Source organism: Helicoverpa zea, chromosome 21 (genome assembly GCF_022581195.2).
Source record: "Helicoverpa zea isolate HzStark_Cry1AcR chromosome 21, ilHelZeax1.1, whole genome shotgun sequence".
Taxonomy (NCBI): Eukaryota; Metazoa; Arthropoda; class Insecta; order Lepidoptera; family Noctuidae; genus Helicoverpa; species Helicoverpa zea.
Genome location: NC_061472.1, coordinates 4381820 through 4403953, shown reverse-complemented (window position 1 = coordinate 4403953; position 22134 = coordinate 4381820). Strand labels below are relative to the sequence as shown.

The 22134-nt window shown below is 35.7% G+C and overlaps 1 protein-coding gene across 1 annotated transcript in view; it reads right to left on the bottom strand.

The window, feature by feature from the left end:
- LOC124640534 (neuronal PAS domain-containing protein 4B) overlaps nucleotides 1–22134 on the bottom strand; it is a 127782-nt gene that overhangs the window by 88123 nt on the left and 17525 nt on the right. The gene's annotated exons all lie outside the window — the stretch shown is intronic.

The window sequence follows — 22134 nt, the reverse complement described above, 5'->3', positions numbered from 1 at the left end:
TTGAAAGCGATTTGGATATACGAAGATGATCCCGAAAAATGAATATGTGACAACTTTTACAGTACATCGTTATATTTTATCCGGGATTTAATTTTTAAAGAAGTATCTAACAAAAATATTGGCTGACGTCAAGTAGGTATATTTAAATACCCTTTCATATGGTTTAAGTGTCGTCCTCTGTCTTCATTAAACAATTTAACACAAAAAAATACTATAAACCATTATACCGACATCGGAATTTTAATTCGATGATTCGATAGTAAATCTATAAATCGATGATGTCATTACAATTTAATTATGAACAAGCGTATAACGTTTTAACGCTGTCTGAGATGTATTACGGAACTATGTTACTTCCTTATATCGTGGTAATAGTCCGGTTAGCACTTGAAACAGTCGTTTATTAAGTTTTATGTATTTTCTTATAAGTTGATATGATTTATATTTGAGGAAAGATAATAATGTATCTGTTTATTGGAATTAATAACGGTCTGTTGTACAGTTAGCTTTAAAATACTTTTGTCTACCTATGTAAAATTTCTGAATAATTTATATGTAAGTGAAAAGTGTAAAAAAAATATTAAATTAAAAAATGCAATAAGGATTCTCTCCATATTTTTAATGAGAAAAGAAAGTTACAGGAGAAATGAAAAAAATAAATACAAAATTATATCTATTAAAAACGGTTTAATTAAAATGTAACAGTAATTGGCCAATCGCGTCCGAGATCTGCCAAACGTACCGACGTAATTTCGAAAATTTTCACAATTAAATGACAACAAAAAAATTAAGGAGTCCATGAGCATTTTTGTTTAGATTTTAAAGTCACGTTTCGACATACAAATTGGGATCAAAACCTCCTTGCTTTATTCTACCTGTACTTTACCATTAAGTCTGGCATTCCATCAATTTAAAAAAATAAATTGAAGTAAAAGTTTTTTGAATATTTCGCGGTAAAACCGAGAGAAATCCTTTGTGGTTGAATGGAATAAAGGAGTGAAATCGATGAAGTGAGTGAGTGGATCTCTTATTAGCTAATATAGTGCAGCACGCGATGCGCCCGCGTTGCTTGCTTGCTGTGTTCCGCTTGGGACCGAGTGATTTTGCACGGCTTTTTTTATTTGCAGTTTTTTTTAGTATCGACGTTAGTGTGTGAGTATATTTTGAGGCATTGGTCATTATTGTGTAGACAGATGAACTTTACGTATTTTATTTTTGTATTATGTCGCCGTAATGAACCTTCTCGCAAGTTAGCATAATTTGTTTGGTTGCTAATTGTTTCTCTATTATACTGTGGTAGGTATACTAAGCATGTCATGAAGTCCATTGCTGAACCCCATCCACGTAAACACCTTTCTTTTTATAGGGAAAAGAAAATCTAAGACTTTATTCTTTTTTCAGTCTGTCAGTCGCAATTGAAGCACACCTACAGCTCATGTGTAGCGTGGGAACGTAATACATTACCTCCGTAACCGGAGACCTAACTCCTAACCCATTTTATGTATAAGGCCATCTTCACCTCACGACCACTTTCTGTATTTTAACGAAAATTCCGTGAGCTAAGAACAAAGGGGCCCAATTTATATGAACGCACGAATCGGAATGCTGTTACCTAGGAGTTATTGGTTTCAAATGTCTACCTATAAAGTTCGGTAGGAATCTTTGTTTCATTATATTGGAGGAAAAGGTAAAGAAAATGTGTACTATGTTCATTTGTTTCAGAAGAAAAACTGCCGTAAACTTCTAATGCAGTATATTGTAAGTAAAATTATCATAAATTTATATAGTATTACATGGTTGTTACAAGCCAACCTTCCTACATATTTCCTGGTAATTTAACAAGCTTTCTACCAAAAATTTTCACGTGAATTTTCATAATAAGTGACCGCAACAGCTTTCGGTATTGTGTAAGTATAATTTCCTGTGAAAACTAAGCCTGTTTTCCCACGCTGCGAGCCGTTACAAAGGCAGCTAATAATTTAGTCAATTTTCCAATATCAGACAACGTGTGGTACAATTCATAAGCGGGTGAAAAGTTTTTTTCGCAAGACTGATTGGATTTGATTGATAGTTGAGGAATACCTAAGGTTTATTTAAAGTCAACTTTATTTCTTTTGATCGACGAATATTAAAGCAATCATTTTCTTACTCAATACCTACTCATTTTAAAAGTACTTAGTTGGGTTTATAAAAAAAAAAACCATAAGATTGTGCGTAATTCTAAAACACAACTTGTATAACAAAATATATGAAATTACTTTATATCATGAATTTTCACAGCATTGACCACCTAAAACCTCCTGGCCCGAGATTAATAGATACCACTGGCCCACGCTAATTTTACCACGCAAGCCTTACCAACATTTTATATATTCGCTCTAAGTCCTCAACTTGTACCACTCACATAGGGTAGTCCATAGAAACCGCAACAGCATATCGGTGGTACACTACACGCCACTCGCATTACCTCCTAAGGACCATGCCTCCATACCACCGTACCTTCGTACCTCCGTACCTCCGTACCTTCATACCTCTGCACTCTATCTCATTCGTTCGCCCTATAAATTCTAATACCATGTTAGTGCATAGAAAGCTTTATTACTACTGCGTTTATGCTATCCTGGTACTTTTCTTTGGTTCGTTGCATGTGTGTTTTGGTTTGTTGTGTGTGTGTGTTTTCATTGACAAATAATGTGATGTCTTTAGTGTAATTTTATAAGTATGTAGTTTTGTTGATAAAAATTAGGGGTAATTAATTTCTATGAAATGTTCATCTTCAAAATCGGCAAGTAAATTGGACGGTATAGGTAGGTACAGTCAGCACCAAAAGTCGATGAACAGAATCAATATGACAAAACACCTGTTCACAATAAAGTGCCATAAGTTATAGTCGCAACTAGGAAACAAAATAGACTGTACACCAGAAACTTACAAAAGTCGTTAAACACGAGTATTTCAAAAGTATCTGTGCACTAGTATTCCTAAAGTCACTGTACACCATCAATCCAAATGTCGCTGAACATCATTGTATCAAAAGTCACTAAACAGCAGTAAATACAAAATTGGGTTAACAAAGTATATTTTTAATGTTGCCGTGTGTTAATGTACTTTTGACTCTTATGTTGTTCAGCTACTTTTGGGACAGTACTTGCTTGACCTTAATAATGTATGTTAACACGTTAGTATCTATTTCAATAATTTTAATAATTATTTTGGAAATACACTCTTTTGCAAAAAAAGCGGGCACCTATGCGAAATCTTAGTTTTAAGGACTTTACGTGTATTTCAAAGGGTTTTAATGATTGTAGTATGTTTCTAGCATCAAAAGGGTTAGCCAAGCATGCGTGACAGTGTATTCTAAATTTGAATTTTGTACAATTGCTAAGAAATTGGTTAAACCTTGTTTTGGACTAATTGCTGGCAGAAAGTTCGTCGGTGTTTTGAAAAGTTTTTGAAGTGATTTTCAGAAAACTGATAATGCAGTCTTAATTAATGTACCTTTTTTTTAGATCAAAACATTTTTGAAAAACTATGCGTATTTGATAAAATTTTCACCTGCTCTAAATGGGCTATACTGATGATTGATGGCAATGTTAAGAGTTTCGGTATTTTAGTGTAAAGCGTTCTTCTGTTTAGATATTATACCCACGTGTTTTAAAATATCGCTTTTTCATAATTAAACACTGTTTAGAGGAGTATCAGTACATTGGGCTGCGACAAAACCAATTTAAAGTAAGCAGTGCCGATCACAACTCGTCTCCTTTCGGACTTTAACATTTTTAAAAATCTTGAAATTCTACAAAATACAGAAAATAGCGCATAGACTGTGAGCACGAGGTCTTAAGGTCTCGTAATCACTGATTTTCAAACAACCTCGTCTCTTGGGAAACTCCGTAGACCTCCGAAGATCTATGAGTCTGAGCGTTCAAATACCGTGTTTTCATCCCACTGACATTTTATTAAATAAACTTGCCTGCACCGAGATTTCCTAGCATCTACAGCACTTTCCTGCTTAAATCATAACAATAATTGGCTATCTGCTCATTTCTTAAGAAACTTACGTTTGGTCAATACCTTTGAATTCTTGACTCCCTTTCAGCGAAATCATCGTTTAGTAACCCGATACCTATGGAGTTATAGAGAGCTTCAACGCGGCAATAATTAGACTTTTTAGATAGCTTAAACCCTCCTCATCATTTTTCATGTGGTTAATTTTAACATTTATCACAAAAATTGGTATTTTTTAATGACAAAGTACGATAGGAGACGAGTTGCGATCGGCACTGCTTACTTTAAATTGGTTTTGTCGCAGCCCAATGTACTGATACTCCTCTAAACAGTGTTTAATTATGAAAAAGCGATATTTTAAAATACGTGGGTATAATATCTAAACAGAAGAACGCTTTACACTAAAATACCGAAACTCTTAACATTGCCATCAATCATCAGTATAGCCCATTTAGAGCAGGTGAAAATTTTATCAAATACGCATAGTTTTTCAAAAATGTTTTGATCTAAAAAAGGGTACATTAATTAAGAATGCATTATCAGTTTTCTGAAAATCACTTCAAAAACTTTTCAAAACACCGACGAACTTTCTGCCAGCAATTAGTCCAAAACAAGGTTTAACCAATTTCTTAGCAATTGTACAAAATTCAAATTTAGAATACACTCTCACGCATGCTTGGCTAACCCTTTTGATGCTAGAAACATACTACAATCATTAAAACCCTTTGAAATACACGTAAAGTCTTTAAAACTAAGATTTCGCATAGGTGCCCGCTTTTTTTGCAAAAGAGTGTATTTCCAAAATAATTATTAAAATTATTGAAATAGATACTAACGTGTTAACATACATTATTAAGGTCAAGCAAGTACTGTCCCAAAAGTAGCTGAACAACATAAGAGTCAAAAGTACATTAACACACGGCAACATTAAAAATATACTTTGTTAACCTAATTTTGTATTTACTGCTGTTTAGTGACTTTTGATACAATGATGTTCAGCGACATTTGGATTGATGGTGTACAGCGACTTTAGGAATACTAGTGCACAGATACTTTTGAAATACTCGTGTTTAACGACTTTTGTAAGTTTCTGGTGTACAGTCTATTTTGTTTCCTAGTTGCGACTATAACTTATGGCACTTTATTGTGAACAGGTGTTTTGTCATATTGATTCTGTTCATCGACTTTTGGTGCTGACTGTACATCTACGCTTTTTTCGGACTACTGTAGTTGACTCATAAATCTCTATTTGTCTTCAGTATTTATATTTCGCGCTTTATGAACAATCTTATTTTAAAACATCTTTTACAAACTTATCCCCATCTTTACTGTAAATTAACAATTTTATACGAGTACATTATACACAAGTATACCTATGTATTCACAGCATCACTACAACATTAACATACAATTCTCTCACCGCAAACACGGCGATAAACTAAAACATTGACAGTAACATACCTTCAACACTGATGCACGATCTAACTGCCAAACGGAACCTTCTTAATATCAATATCGACAATTGACAGATAACACGTTTGAACAAGTTTATAACAGTATCCCAGCTCACTCATAATGGTCCTTTGCCAAGAAATCTCGAGCCTTAGGGCTTATGGCAATTTCCCTTCGTATCATACACGGAGGAAGGAAAGATTGGAGATGTCATCAGGCAGGTAAAAAAAAAGGTTAGGCGCGTTTTTCTAAGTCAATTAACGTTCGGTAAGCTTGACGATAACGCTCCGTTACGAGTGATCTAACCAGGCTTTAGGATTATTTAACACCTCTGTAGAAGTTTCTTTTTTACAAAAATGGGCGAGTTCCAAAGAAGGCATATGAAAATGGAGCCAGTAACGCTCCTCGTCCCCCGAATACTCGTATTTCGGTGACGCTGTTTTCTAAGGAGATTTTCCGTTATGGCATCTCCGGTCGTCATTTTATTCTCCATGGTGTCACAGCACACACACATACACTGCTGTATGTATTATAATGTTTTGTGACATTTGAAGGGCATAGGTTAAGCATGTGTGGGTTTGTTCCGAGCTTAGTTGTGTAAGGAGTTTGGTTATAAGGAAAAGGAGGATAATATTGTGGTGTTATTACAGTACTTGGCTGCCTTATTGGTCGATTGGTCTATGGTACTGATTTCCAAATCGCGTTCAATAGTTAATTTAATGGTTATTTTGATTTTCGCAATAATATTCAAAAGTTTAGCTAATTATATTTACATAATAAAGGGACTCATATTATTATAAATTTGGTAAATCGAAACGTGAAATAATAAAATAAATGATATTTGGCTTTGGATCATTGTTACCTGAGAAGATTTTATCAACATTGATGTGATCACCCTGGAGTACCAGAAAAACCAAGATGAGTGCAACGCTGGTCTAAGGTACAGTAGTGTGGGTGGTAGCCTACAAGATAAGGACCGAAGATGTGGTCTAAGCCACCAAATACCTGCACTGTAGAGAGAAGAACGGATATATATGTCAACAAGAGCATCACGTTTCAGCCGACAGATAATCTTGAACTATAACATGCGGCTACAGAGGAAAATGAATCCTATGCTGATGAAGCGTCAAAAGAAGAGATCGCCTAGCAGATGACATCCCACCAGGGCCCCTGTGGGCCTAATAAGAACATGAGGGAACTCATACTAGACCTCTCTAAGCTGGAGGTTGCAGTGAGGAGACTAGATCCGGATTTTAAAAGACTGGAGTGTGATATTTTTGTTAATGTCTGTTAATTTAATGTTTAATATTTTAATGTATGTATCCTAAAATACACCAATCCTTAGGTGGTAGGAGAGTGACCACCAACAATTGCATTCCCAAAGAGGGTTGACGTCAGGCAGGCGGCCGGTCGTAAAAACACAATGCCAAATCATATAGCAATATGTCGAATGTTGAAGAGATGAGCGATAGGGCTAGGGCGTACCCCTCAGGCGACGCGCAGGGGCAGCACCCGGCCCCTGTGGGAAGTGGACAAGGGTTTTTGCACCAACCTGGGCGGGTGCAATGTAAGAAGCGAGTCCGGGAAGTAAGATTGAGGTATGCAAGTTGGAATGTAGGAACGATGACTGGAAGAGCCAGAGAGTTAGCGGATGTATTAAAGAGAAGACGAATAAATGTGGCATGTTTGCAAGAGACTAAATGGAAGGGCACGAAAGCTAGAGAAATTGGGGAAGGATACAAGTTTTATTATTGTGGAAGTGATGGGAAAAGGAATGGGGTAGGCATTGTGTTAGATAAGAACTTGAAAGAAAGTGTGATAGATGTAAAGAGAGTGAATGATAGAATAATAGTTGTTAAAATAATGTATGAAAGTTTGATAATAAATGTTATAAGTGTGTATGCTCCTCAAGTCGGTTGTGATGACAGGGTGAAAGAACAATTTTGGACGGATTTCGATGCAGTAATGATGAATGTGCCGACGAATGAACAGGTATTTGTGGGAGGAGACTTTAATGGCCATGTTGGCAGAATGAGAGGGAATTATGAAAGAGTGCATGGAGGGTGGGGGTTCGGTTGCCAGAACGACGAGGGTGAAGCCCTGCTACAGGCTGCTACTGCGTTTGACCTAGCAGTGGTAAATACGTGGTTTCAAAAGAACACCGAACATCTAATCACCTATAAAAGCGGTCACCACGTGACACAAATAGATTACTTTTTGGTCAGACGCAGTAGTTTAAAGAACATCAAAGACTGCAAGGTGATACCAGGCGAAGCTGTAGTCTCGCAGCACCGACCCCTAATTATGGATGTGATTTTAACTTCCCGGCCAAAAGCCAAAGAGAGACGGCCCCCCAAAATCAAATGGCATCTGTTGGGGAAGGCTGAGTTGGCCCGGGAATTTAGAAAAGTAGTGGTTGATAAGATGATTGAAATGGGAGAAATGAATGAAAAGAATGTGAATGAATGCTGGAGTGGAATGGCGACGTGTATAAGGAAAGCGGCAAGAAGCATTCTAGGAGAATCAAAAGGGAATGGAGTGATAGAGAAGGAAACTTGGTGGTGGGTGGAAGAAGTGCAGAGTGTATTAAAGGAAAAGAAGATGAAATTCAAGGAATGGCAGCGGACGGAAGACAATGATGATAGTGAAAAAGCACGAAAAAAGGCTGAATATGATGAATGTAAGAAGAAAGCAAAGAAGATTGTGGCTGTTTCAAGGGCAAAAGCGCACGAGAGGATGTATGACTCCCTAGATAGCCCAGCTGGTCAAAATGACTTTTACCGATTGGTTAAATCTAGGGAGAAAATGACAAGAGATGTATGCCAGATAAGGTGTGTAAAGAATGGAGACGGAACGGTCCTTTCGAATGATGTGGAGATTAAAGGTAGGTGGAAGGAATATTTTGAAAGACTGATGAATGAAGAAAATGAGTGGAGCGGTGTGCTCCATCATAAAGCGGTGAACGAGGGCCTTGTAAGAAATGTATGTGAGGATGAGGTCAGATTAGCAGTGAATGGAATGAAAAATGGAAAAGCGATAGGGCCAGATGGAATACCAGTGGAAGTGTGGAAATTATTAAAGATGGATGGATGGAAATGGCTGGCTTTATTCTTCAATAAGTTGTTGCAAGAGGAAACTATACCAGACGAGTGGTGCAATAGTTTCCTGGTGCCCATTTTTAAGAACAAGGGTGATGTGTTGAATTGCAACAACTATAGAGGAATAAAGCTAATGTCACATAGTATGAAAGTGTGGGAGAAAGTTATTGAAAGGAGGCTGAGAGAAGAGAGTGATATCGCACGAAATCAATTCGGTTTTATGCCTGGTCGGAGTACAACGGACGCTATATTCTGTATTCGCCAATTGTGCGAAAAGTACAGGGGTGCACACAAAAACTTGCATATGGTGTTCGTCGACCTCGAGAAGGCATATGACCGGGTGCCTCGTGAGGTTTTGTGGTGGGCCCTTGAGGAGAAAGGTATACCAGGGAAGTATGTGCAGTTGATCCGAGCGATGTACGGCAGATGCCGTACGGAAGTCCGGTCCGCAGCGGGCACTACCACCAGCTTCAGTGTAGGTGTTGGCTTACATCAGGGGTCGGCCCTCAGCCCGTATCTCTTCCTGCTTGTAATGGACGCGCTTACGGCAGATATACGGGAGGAGGCACCCTGGTGTATGCTTTTCGCCGATGACATTGTTCTGGTGGGGGAGAGTGGGCCAGAGGTCCAGAGTAGACTGGAGGCATGGCGGCTGAGACTGGAGACAGTGGGTTTAAAGGTGAGCAGGAGTAAAACCGAATACCTTCATTGTGATTTTGGCGGTATTTCGGGACCCATGACCATAACCCTAGCCGGCATGCCCCTACCAGTTTGCTCCGACTTCCGGTACCTTGGTTCACTCGTCCAAAGTGACGGTGAGGTGAACAGGGACGTTACGCATCGGATCAATACTGGATGGATGAAGTGGCGACAGGTAACTAGCGCTATTTGTGACCCGCGGATGCCCCTCAAACTGAAGGGCAAAATTTACAAATCCGTCATTAGACCTGTCGTCCTGTATGGATCGGAGTGTTGGGCATTGAAAAAGACGGACGAGAAGAGAGTGCATGTAACAGAAATGAGAATGCTGAGATGGATGTGTGGTGTTACAAGAATGGATAAAGTGAGGAATGATTACATTAGAGGAAGTCTGAAAGTAGCGCCAGTTACAGAAAAGATGAGAAGTAGAAGATTGTCGTGGTATGGACATGTAATGAGGAGGGATGATACGCATGCAACAAAGTGTGTGCTAAGTATGAATGTAGATGGATGGAGAGGAAGAGGAAGACCTAAGAAAAGATGGATGGATTGCCTGAAAGATGATATGAATAGGAAGGGAGTGAGTGTCAGTATGACGAGTGACAGGGGAAAATGGAAGAAAATGACATATTGCGCCGACCCCAAGTAATATTTGGGAACAGGGCAGGAGAAAGAAGATTCAAAAGTTTAGCTAAATTTTAAGAAATCATCATTTCACCAGCATTATAGATAATAAAATCCAAGGAGAATTGAACGAGTTTTAAATACTGATCTAACAGCCAAGCAACTATATAACAAACACAGCTAGTTTGTATTTTTAACCACCTAACCAAAAATTATAGTATATAATAGTATAGCATAGTATTTAACATTTTTAGGTTGCTAAAGTAACTTTTCATTAAAATGATAACTAAACAAAATCGCTCACTAGACATGTTAAAAAACTTCACCACCACACACCCATTTTTTACATGTGTGTGTGTGCACTATGCTCACACACGCACACAAAGCCACTATCTGACACGATAAGTGGACATTTTACAAACTATTACAAAGCTTATACAGAATGCCCGCGATATTAAGCTGCTTTTGTCCCAGTTATGGCGGGAAAGTTAAATAGGGTATTTAGTTACGTAGTAAAAGTAATTAGTGTTAAGTGAAAATTGAAAGGTTTTCACTTAGTTTTACTGTCAGTTTTGTGGTGTTGCCATTTTCTAATTGATAAGTTATGCGTTAAATTAGGAATGGTTTACAATGATTTTCAATGTCTTATATTGTCTAGTTATTGATAACATTGTAGAGATATACGATACGATAATTTATATACCTAATAAATATATTGTTTTTGAGACAGGCAATATGGTTAAAGTTACCAATTTTGTAATAAACTTAGAGAAGGAAAAATAATTAATCAGTGATTTTCTAAAAGGATACATTTTTACAATTTCAATACAATTCTATAACTTTCCCGTAACGCAACTTTTAACTAACAGCCTGAAAAACTTAGCCCATTTGCCACATAAAACAATTGACACCAGCCTTCAGTTCAAACAGGTGTCAAGGCGACACTCAGCACGTGCCCACCACGTCGTTATAATTAGCGCACAAGCTACTAATGAGTGCACTATTGTTTGAGGCCGATGTCCTAGCACTTTGCAGTACAGAAGAAGTTTAAAAAAGGAATACTAAACTTTCTTTTCAACTGTGTTTTTTTGAAGCATATCTGGTATATTCTAGAGTAGTAAATGAGTAAGACAGTTGAAGCTCTATCAGAAGCTCTATTAACACGAGAATTAGGGGTAAAGTTTTCCCTATTAGGTCTACACATTTTGCATCAATGATGTTAACTCGAGGCCCTACGTAGATTAGAATATTATTTATAAGACAAGATTTATTTTCCCAAAAAAGAATGGGTGTAAGTATGTATGCAAAAACAAATGCAACATAAGGTGTAAAATAAATTATAATTGGACCCTTAGATGTTTTACCTATACCCGAAGATTTTGGTCCACAATATGTCTGCAAGCCACTACTATCTACAAATAAAGAAATACTTTCACAATAGGAACCAGATCTTGTCCCAAAGGAAATTATTGCAACTATACTTACAATAATATTTTAAATTCAATCTTGTCCTAATCAAGGTTGATCCATAAAGTATCGGCGCTCATTACTCTCGGTTACAACTGACAGATAGCCAGCCTTTAATCGAAGATTAAAATTATCTGTCGGGTAATGAACCGCCAGCCGGTTGTTTAGCACCCTCTAGCGAACATCTCTTATTGGATTATAATTATTTTTCACGCCTATTTGGACTTATTGAAATAAATCTCTTGTTTAATATTTATTATTGTTTTTGTGTTGTTCATTTGTATTGTTTTGCATATTGGTGGTTGTTGTTTTTTGGTTTTGTGTGATTGGTGTTTGTTTAATTTGTTTGGTTATGAAATATACATTGTTAATATTGTTGTTTCACGTAAAAAACAATACCTACAATAGATCCGTAATAAATGGTTATCTCGCATAAAACACTTTCAACTTTAAAGAAAGAGTAAGAAGCAGACTGTAGTCTTATATTAAGAGACTTTGATATAAGTAAGACACAATTAAATCGCCGAATAAACAATTATTTAGTGTCATGTAAACCTAATCCAAATATCTCAATGAAGCATAACAAAATATCACACTGGCAACGACTCATCTCCAAATGTTCCCACACCTTGAACACAGAACTTATTTAGTCAATGAACATCATAAGCTTGATCATAATCTACCAAAGTAAGTACCGTCAGTAACAAAAGTTAACAAGCACTGTCAAAATACCTGAACACTAAAAACTGTCGCCACAGAAGTCACTAATGACAGTTTTGTCATTTGAAATAAAAAAAAGAAAAGACAGGAAACGTATGTATTTTAGGACACTATGTATTATGCACAGTGTGAAAAGTGTGTACAGAAGTGGGATACAGAAAACAATAAAAAATAAGAAGTAAGTAAGTATCCAACAGAAATAAATATTTTTTGCCATAAGAGATGTACGAGCAAAGCCGTACAATTGTAGTAGTATTAGTTTTATGCTGACATCGACGCGCAGCGAAATACATAAAAACGTGTAATACAGTAATCGAGCAGTAGTTGCATTTCGTTGGTTCTATTGGGCATTTTTTCCGGCCCTTTTCGCCGCGGGTCGATCATTTTTATCATTATTAATTGTGTAATTGAGTGTAAGTGAACAGACAATATAAGACTTTATCATTTCTATCAGTTTATTATTTCTAAATGTACCTTACCCGTACAGAGGAGAAATAATAAAAATATGCGTTACACTCATGAAAACGGGCTCCGTCTAATACTACGAATCTCTACAAGACAGAGTACCAGCCCTGATTTTCAATTTTAGTATCAGATATTTTGACAATAACATTGTGTTTTGTTGCCGACTATACAAGCTAAGCCCCTTTTGTACTCTAGGCCTTGAATAGAGCAGGAAGCAAGGCCGCATCACACGGGGAAGTAATTAGACAATAATGGTTTTAATGAGCGAAGAAATTATGTCACTATAACATATTAGGCTTAGGACTCTATTGTTCGTTTTGTATGTTTGTGATTGAGCAAAAACTACGGATCTACGTTGTAAGTATGGTTCACAGTATTACATGCTTTGGTGGAATCCTTACTAATATGTTTATGCAGAAGAAGTTTTGTCTGTATGTCGCACTTCGAAGCCATAACGCGTTTGCCTAAATGATATTTGGTACACAGATAGTCTTTTTCTTTTTTATCCTGCTATGTTCACAAGTTATTTGGAGTTTGCGTGATATGTTTTTGCTCTAGTCTAGAGCCTGAAAACTCCGTAATTCGTAGTTTTTATCCGGGTAAGTAGCCCCCTCGGAACGCAGGTGGACCCGCGGGAATCTATTATAGGATATCAAAGGGAATAACAGTCAACAACGTTCAAAATGTCTGTAGTTTCAGACAATACACATATAACCGTTTACTTTCGTGTTGCGTGTCACGGGTTCGATCCCCGCGGGGCACAAATATTTGTATGATTTGCAGACACATCCGGGTCTAACTGTGTGTATGAAAATACCTGTTTGTTAATGCAAACAGGTACCTTAATTTTGCAAATAAAATCTCAATTTCTTATTCTGTAGTAGGATTATTTTCAAGAAACTATTCTTAACAAACTGTTGATGTTACGCGAGCCTTAAATTATTACTTACTAGCTTCCGCCAGCAGCTTCGCCCGCGTGGTGTGTTGATAAAAAGTAGCCTATGTGTTAATCCAGCGTATCACCTATCTACATACCAAATTTCAATGAAATCTGTCCAGCCGTTTTTGCGTGATTGAATAACAAACATACATCCATACATTCTCACAAACTTTCACATTTATAATATAAGTAGGATATATCAATATTAAGATACAAACCGCCACATTCTGTTACTTAAGCCAAACAACCAAAATTTTTATATCCGTAACAATTGTATTTAGGAGACTAATCTGTCATCTATTATGAATGTTGACATCTAAAGGTCTGTTCAGACATTACATTTTAATTGACCTAGAAGTCGGAGACATACAACGTCGTGTCTAAGCATACCTTAACAATGCAGTAAGTCTAGTTACGATAAGTATAAGGTTCTTTGTGATTTTAATGCGTTATGTCTGTGGTCTAGATATTTTTATGCATGTTTTGAATGCAGTTTTTAAATGCGTTTTTTGTTCTTATGTTCGTACCTACATGATTTAGTTTTTTTTTTGTGTGTGGGATGAGCATTTGTCATTATTTTGGGATTAAGTTTGCAAAGATGTAGCATGGATGGTCAAGTAAGATTTTTTTTAAAATTAGATTTGGAACTATTGGATATTGTAAAAGATTTTGAAAGAAAAGAAATAATATTTTAAACTAAAAATAATTATTTCAAGAAATTCTTTGACTTTTCTGCTCTAATTTCCCAGGTCCCTAGCTGCCAGTAACTATTTCCTAGTTCCCAGTTGACTAACTCATTACTGTGATGACAAGGCTGTTGATAAGCAAAATGTAACAGGAACCCCAACTTAGATTAACTTGCGATACCAAAATCCATTACTTAAACAAATATTACGAAAGATGTAATTTCGTAGTGTTCATTAAAAGCTATGTTAATACCTACATATCATGTTGATTGACAAGGCATTAGGAGCTCTCCTAATATTTTTTACATGTGCATTGTAAGTAGAATCTAGATCGGGTGTAAAGGTTAGACAGATGTAATCGAGACTTGGTACGGTATGAAGTAGGAAATGAAAGCACCACATATTATGTATGTTTGGTGAAATATTTCTGAGCGGTTCTATATATATTTTGACATGGGTACTACTGTTGTACATGGTAACTAACTAGCTGTTCACGCAGTTTCATTCTCGTCTTGAAAGAACTACTTTTTGCACCCGAATTAAAGTATTCATTGTCCTTCCTCAGGGTACAGACTATATGTGTACTTCATTAAATTTAATTTAGAACGGTCAGAACCTCGTGTAAAAGCCACTAAGACAGACATAACCGCAAAGAAACCGACAGACAACAAAAAAAATCATTTATAATACGAATGATGTATTAAAACAAGCACGGATGCATGAAAAGTATTCAAAATTCCGTGAAGGAGTACTCAAGCAAATGTTCACCAAATTCAATCGACTTTACAAAATATACCGTATCTTGTAAAGCCGCTTGAATTTGCTGAACATTTATGCAATGTGCAAGAAAAGTCTGTCCCGTACGATCAACAACTACGCAAAAGATTTCCCGAAGTAGGTACTCATTTTCTAGAAAATCAAGTTTTAGTTTAACAATATCATTATATCTCATTTTAAAATAAGTCAACATCCAATTTAAATATTTTCTCTCGACAGAATGCTCCAATTTAAACGCAATTCAGCCGCGAGTGCAAAGTGCAGTATTATTAAAATATGAATGAGTTCCGCATACGGAAACTGATTTAATAGTCACTGTTATTGGATCCTTATAATTTATTACCATTTGCCTTCGTGGGAACGACTGGTACTTAGACCACTATCACACCGTACTGTAATGTTATCTCGACTTGGCTTTTAAATTGTTCGCTTATCTATTTCGCCTTTGGTGCAAATATGAGTTGTGGAACTTTGGGATTTGATTTTGGAATTCTGTTTCTTTGATTTTGTTTTCGTTCGGTGTGAGTGACGGACTTTTTATATTGCATTGCAATGTGTTATTTTCTGCTGATTTTATGCTCTGTTAAAAAAGTATATTTACTATGAAAATAAAATTCGAGTACGTTAGTAGTCGGTGTACATATTTGCCCAGACTAATTTATTTAAGAGATATCATGCACATAATTATATGCCGCAGTTATGCAGATTAGACTATTTCTAGAGATGTAATGAGATGAGCGATTCGGATATAAATAGTAATTTCTGCTTCATAAATAGACTAATATTTTTATAAAATCCGTATCATCAACTAACAAAAAAAATATTAGTCATCTTAATTGAATTATTTTAGCACTTAAAACGTATCGTGTATTCTTTCAACGATCTACATATCTTATCTGAAAGCAATCCCACACATTAAACAAAAACGGTCGGCGAAACAAAGAGGTTCGTCTCAATCCGCAAGTAGAGCCTCTTAGCTAACCGTTTCTATCAATTAAAGCCCAGAGCAGGCGTGAGTGGACTTTTGATTGATCCATCAATAAGTACATAAATCCATTAAGGTAATACGCATGCGTCTGTTAATTGTGTATTTTCTACGGCTGTCAGTCGAGCTACATCCGAGCCGTTTTAAGAATCGAACATTTGAAAATAGAGCTGGGATTGGGCAATTTAAAAAAACGTGAAAGTTTATGTCTATGGTGGATTAATGTAAAGTGGCCAGTTAGTGGTGGGTGGCGCAATTATATGTTACGGTTCAGGGTGGGCCAAATTTTGGGCAATTTTTTGCCGTTCCACCGTCAGTTATGGGTTAAATGATGAAGAATTGCCTAACTGTTTCGGGTACTAATTGATTGAGGTGAACTTTAACTTCAATTAAGGTATGTTCGTATTTAGAAGTTTTACTTAGATTGACTACCATACCAATCTTAGTTTTGGTAAACCACAGTTTCATTTAATATTGAAATTGTCTGTACTCAAAGCATTTTCACTGCAAGGAATATGCACCTTATTCTGTGATGGTTGTGATTTTTTATACTATGTTTTAGGTACCTAAAATATATATTAGTAAGTATTGCCTTTAGTATCTATGATATTAAAATCGTGTAAAATAATTTACCTGATGTTGCGGTAATGTGGTTAGATAGAAGAGCATTCTGCGCAATTAATGCCTCAAATGAATGAATACATCATTTTACATGAATATGCTAATAATTCACTGACATGACTGCAATATTGCCTACTTAATGATGCACATATGGAAATAATTATTATTTAATTGTTTTTATTAGGATCTATTAACTCGTTGTAGGAATTTACGCAGTTTTGGTTTGTCTATGATACTTACGTATCTTACATGTAAATATTTTTTCAAAAGTTTTTAATTTTTTTATATTTCACAAATATTATTGCTATAAATGTGAAGGAAATTCTGTCTGTCTGTCTGTCTACTTCTGAACAGATTTAAATTAAAAATAAAAGACATTTGATACTTTTACTTGAACTCGGGGAACATCTGGTATAAAATACAAGCAAATACATAATCAATTATTGAGAAAAAAACTTTGTAATATTATACATTTTTGGTGTGTAGTGAGCAATATCTGTAACTAATGGAAACGGAATATATGTAACTGTGTAATAAAAAGCTATAATATTTGTATGTGAATTGGTATTTTTCTTAACTCGCTTAAAACTCAAACAAACTCATGTGTACACGCTAGTATCAGGTAAGTCGCACAGTATATACCCACGATATAAAGTATAGGTTAATAATGAGAACCTATGCATGCATGCATTTGTTTAGACGATTGAAATTACATGAATCGGACTGCAACATGTGAGCCAAGGCTTCGAGCTTCCAATAACTATGTGAGAACTTGTTTATTTATTCGTTTGATAAATAGTGTTATTTTACTTCCATGGTTATAACATAGTGAAGCTAATTGTAACATAAAAACTTGACTTTTAATTTAAAGGTCCACCAGTTTTTACCAGAAAGAATTTTGCTTTCAGACTCGTTGACAGAAAGAGTAACTTTCGCATTTATAATATTTTATTAGTTTGGATTGACAACGATTCGCTTATTTCTCAACATATGTACAAACTTTTAATCATTCTACCAATATGCTCCAAAATTTTAAATTCCCAATCACAAATCCATACACTTGCCGCCAAATAAAATCATACTACTACCCATCTCAAAATCTTACTACTCAACTAATTAAAACCGATATACCGTTTCATTACAGCCCGTAATGAGTTTAGTTCTAACACAATGGTTTAATTAGATCGAGACTGTTCATTAACATACGATTGTGTCAAAACACTCAGTTCTGTCACTGTGGGCTGTCAACTGTGTGTCAAAGATGTGTAAGTGACGTGGATCGTTGTGTAATGTACAGGCGCGTGCGCAGGTTTGTTGAACGTTTTTATTATGTGTTATATTTTTTCGACTAGGTAGTTGGTAGTAAAAAATATATTTTTAATTGTATTGCTGTTCGATAGCGAGTGGTGCAAGGTTGTTTTAAAGGTATTCAGGTGCTTATGAAAACAACGAAAGTTTAACTTAGAGAAGTATAGGTAATGTAGACTTTATATTACGATTTTTTTCGGACGAATTGAAGTGAACAATAAAACATATTTTGTACCAAAACTTTATTACATAATTTAATATCAAAAACAAAAAAAAAAAAAAAAACAATAAAATAGTAACGTTAACACACATTTACAAATATATTAATTCAATAAATTAAATCAAAATAATTTTCCCCACACGTACACTTGCGGCCAAACAATCCGAGGCTCGTTGATCGGCTTACGTCGCCTATCAAATGGTACATCGACGTCTGTCCACGTGCTCAGATTAAATGGACCGTGTGACATGTGATTGTACACTTATTTGTACACGAAGTGTATGATTAATGGTCTACTGATACCAGTAACGGGATTGACGAGCTTTTTTTGGTTTGTAGATGTTTAAATTAGAGTATGGTGATGGTTTTATTTCGTTAGGTTGAAATTAACAAAATATTTTTCTCAAAGGTAATTTACGCATAGCGCAATGAAGGAACTTATGAATTAAACCAAGTAACACAAGCAAATAAAAACGAACATATGTAAACTAATAAAAATACAACATAAAGCATTATAAAATAAATCACTTTAAATGGTGTACGGCCATCAACTTTTTAGTCCACTTTCTATAATGGATGTCGTCGAATATAATTTTAGAACGCTTTAGTGAAAATACCTGGTTGCCTTGACGCAGGGCAATAAGAGCAAGTCATCTTTGGGCCTAATATAAATAGCGAACATTAAATCAACGAGGCTGGTTATACACTGGCGGGCACAAAATTTGGGCACGTATTTGTATATTTGTAGAAATTGTATTTTGAATACAAAACATATTTTTTGAGTATTTAGGAAAATCAGGTTTGGTTGTTTAAAATACAAAAAAAATATGGCTCTTAAACTGAATTATTTATTTATTGATGGATGACGCGACATTATAAGTACAACATTAATGGATTCAAAGCCACAAATATACTTTATTCTTAACAAAAAAATATGTGTACCAAAATGGTCTGATCCCCAGTGTACAATGGCCCGTGATTCCGTAATGGCCTTACGCGCATTACGTTATTTTGAGTGGTTAGTATCGAACAAAAAACATAGCAAGACAATCCGAGTTATGCGCGGAACGTTGGCTGGGGCACTGTTTTAGTCAAACATTTGAAGGTTCACTATTTTTCATTAGGATACTGCTCTACAAGAAGTCAGCTGGGTCCTACATATTTAGATGTAGTAATAAACATTTTTTACAGTTTTTTTTTTAAGAAGAACAGACCCTACATTTCTTACATTTTGTGCAAATTATGATACATTTAAGTATCGTTGGTTGACAATTCCTTACGTACAATGATTATGTCACTTCCTGCATTCATAAAAGTTAGCAACTGACTATTGGTAGAAAATAATAAGCTGATTTACTGCCAACATTCATCAAAATCCTTCTTACAGTTTTAGCGTGAAAGAGGCACGAACGTCCATACATTTATACGTACAAACTTTCGCAGTTTATGATTACGATTTATTACTACAATTAGACCCACTAATGCCACACAAATCAACCAAATACATGGAAGTAATTAAATATTGGACAAATATCGTATTGAAATTATTATTCCATTGCATTTGCTAATGGTAAGCTGCGGGGATAGTGACAGGTTGTTAGCTTGCGCCTACGCACCGTAACCCATTGCCCTCGGTTGACTCTTGTAACTTGAGCGAGATTATTATACTAAGGCAATGTCCTGCGTTCGATTTGTGTTGGAAATCGATTTTTTAGGTAATCGATTGGTTAGAAAAATCGATTTTAATATCGATCAAAAAACAATAAAATGAAAGTGAAAAGTGAAGAATTTTTCTTTGTTCCTTATTGGCAGGCTCCAAAGTAAGTTTAGAATATGTTAAAATGACTTTTTTTGTTATCACCAGCCACCTGTCTCAAGCCCACTGTTCGTAAATCGTTTAGCTTAAAATACATTTATCAATTAAAGAATATATCAAAAGCACGTGATATATCTAATGTATTAACGGTACATATTATCACATAGTACGTCACTCTATAAGTTAGACGGCACTAATAATCTATACTAATGTAGAACACAAATAAGTTTTACAATATTGTGAAACTGTGACGTAGAGAGAATACTAAATATTTTGGACTTTATCTTCTGTCTAATCTGTGTAAAGTTATTAATATTGAAGATAGTTTTGTTTTTTTTTTTTTGTTAAATATGCAAAAATGTACAGTAAAAGTAAAGGTCTTTACTGAATATCTGGTTTGTTTTATTGTTATCGCCATTCTAAAGAATTAAAATGCCATCTAAGTACAAGTAAGGTAAGGCTTTTTACTTAGTAATATTCCAATATAGGGATCAAAGATCCTGAGTTGTTTGGGACAACGTTAAAACAGTTCGTCCTCCGAGCCTTTTTCCCAATCATGTTGAGGTCGGCTTCCAGTCTAACCGGATTCAGCTGAGTACCAGTGCTTTACGAGAAGCGACTGCCTACCTGACCTCCTCAACCCAGTTACCCGGGCAACCCGATACCCCTTGGTTAGACTGGTGTCAGACTTACTGGCTTCTGACTACCCGTAACGACTGCCAAGGATGTTCAATGACAGCCGGGACCTAAAGTTTAACGTGCCATCCGAAACACAGTCAGTGGTGTCTAAGATATGCTTAGAAAGTACATACAAACTTAGAACAGTTGCATTGGTACTTGCCTGTCCTGGGATCGAACCCGCGCCCTCATACTTGAGAGGTTGGTCCTTTACCCACTAGGCCACCACGACTTTTTTAACGTTAAAACAGTTGAAAAATGATAAAGAAAAGGGCAAATAGATTGAAACATAGGGTAGTATTTATTCTTATATTGTTTAAAGACTTTACTATTTTGAAAGCGATAGTCTCAGTTACTATAGTTCGGCCATTCAGAGAATGCGTTCCTGACACGTCGCGATTGAACTGACGACGTAACTACATTCATTGATTATTGATATAATAATGTTGTTTTAATGCTCCTCAATTGTTAAAACGGTAAACAACCAGCAAAAATATTTTTATCGTAACTGCAACGCCATTGCAAAGTTACGTCGTCAGTTCAATCGCGACGTGTCAGGAACGCATTCTCTGAATGGCCGAACTATACAAGACACAAGACCGATTGAAACAATTATTTAGCGTATGCCAATGGTGGAAACTAGTAAAATATTTTTTCTCTTGAGTGTGCGATGTAGCTATGCCAATATTTGGTTGTTACCTGAGAGTATACGTTACTCTAGCTAGATACATTAAAAAACTTTTAGACTACAAAATAAACTAAACGTAAAAATCTGCTACGTATCTAACTTGTGGCGTTTTCTAGAAAAACGTATTAATTCAATTAAAGCTTCTAAAATGACTGGTCGGAACGTACTCATAACAATGAACTACGACAATGACAAAACGTCACCAAAAATCAAGCGATAATAGCATTTATTGGCATTGTAATAAGTGTTAAAATAAACAGTCTTGTACATAGTGATACCGATTCACTTAGCGTAAAACGTCACTAAGTTAAAGTTAGTGTTAAGTGAGGAAGCGTCATTTTAGCACTTCATGAAAGAATACGTAACTAAGTTATTGAAATAGTAACATTTACGACATGATTATTATTTTTATGGTTTTTACGCCATAGTGACAATAGTAATATGCTAGTACATTCTATGATCCAATAGAATTCGAAATGAAGTAGGTACTAATTGAATTATTGTAAAATGGTGTTAGATTTCTCAGTATTGAAAAGCAAATTTTGGGAATAAATATGTATGTATGTTAATATTTTGTGTGTGACGAGAAGTGTTAATACAAAACGTGGAGAATAAAAATAACAAAGGATTGCTTCAGTTTATTGCTAAAAAATTGAACAACATGATTAGTCATAGGAGCACTTTATAGTTTAAAGAAATTTTGAAGCTACTTGTGTCCCGTCCCCGTCGTGTCCCGCATTTTTACAATGACAATGCATCATCCATAAAAAAGAAAAAAAACTATGCAGACAATTTGCCCAACATAAATCCATCTACTTCATGAATTCACAAGAAATTCCCTTTCTGAATACTGATTCCGTATTACTAATCAATGCAAATTCA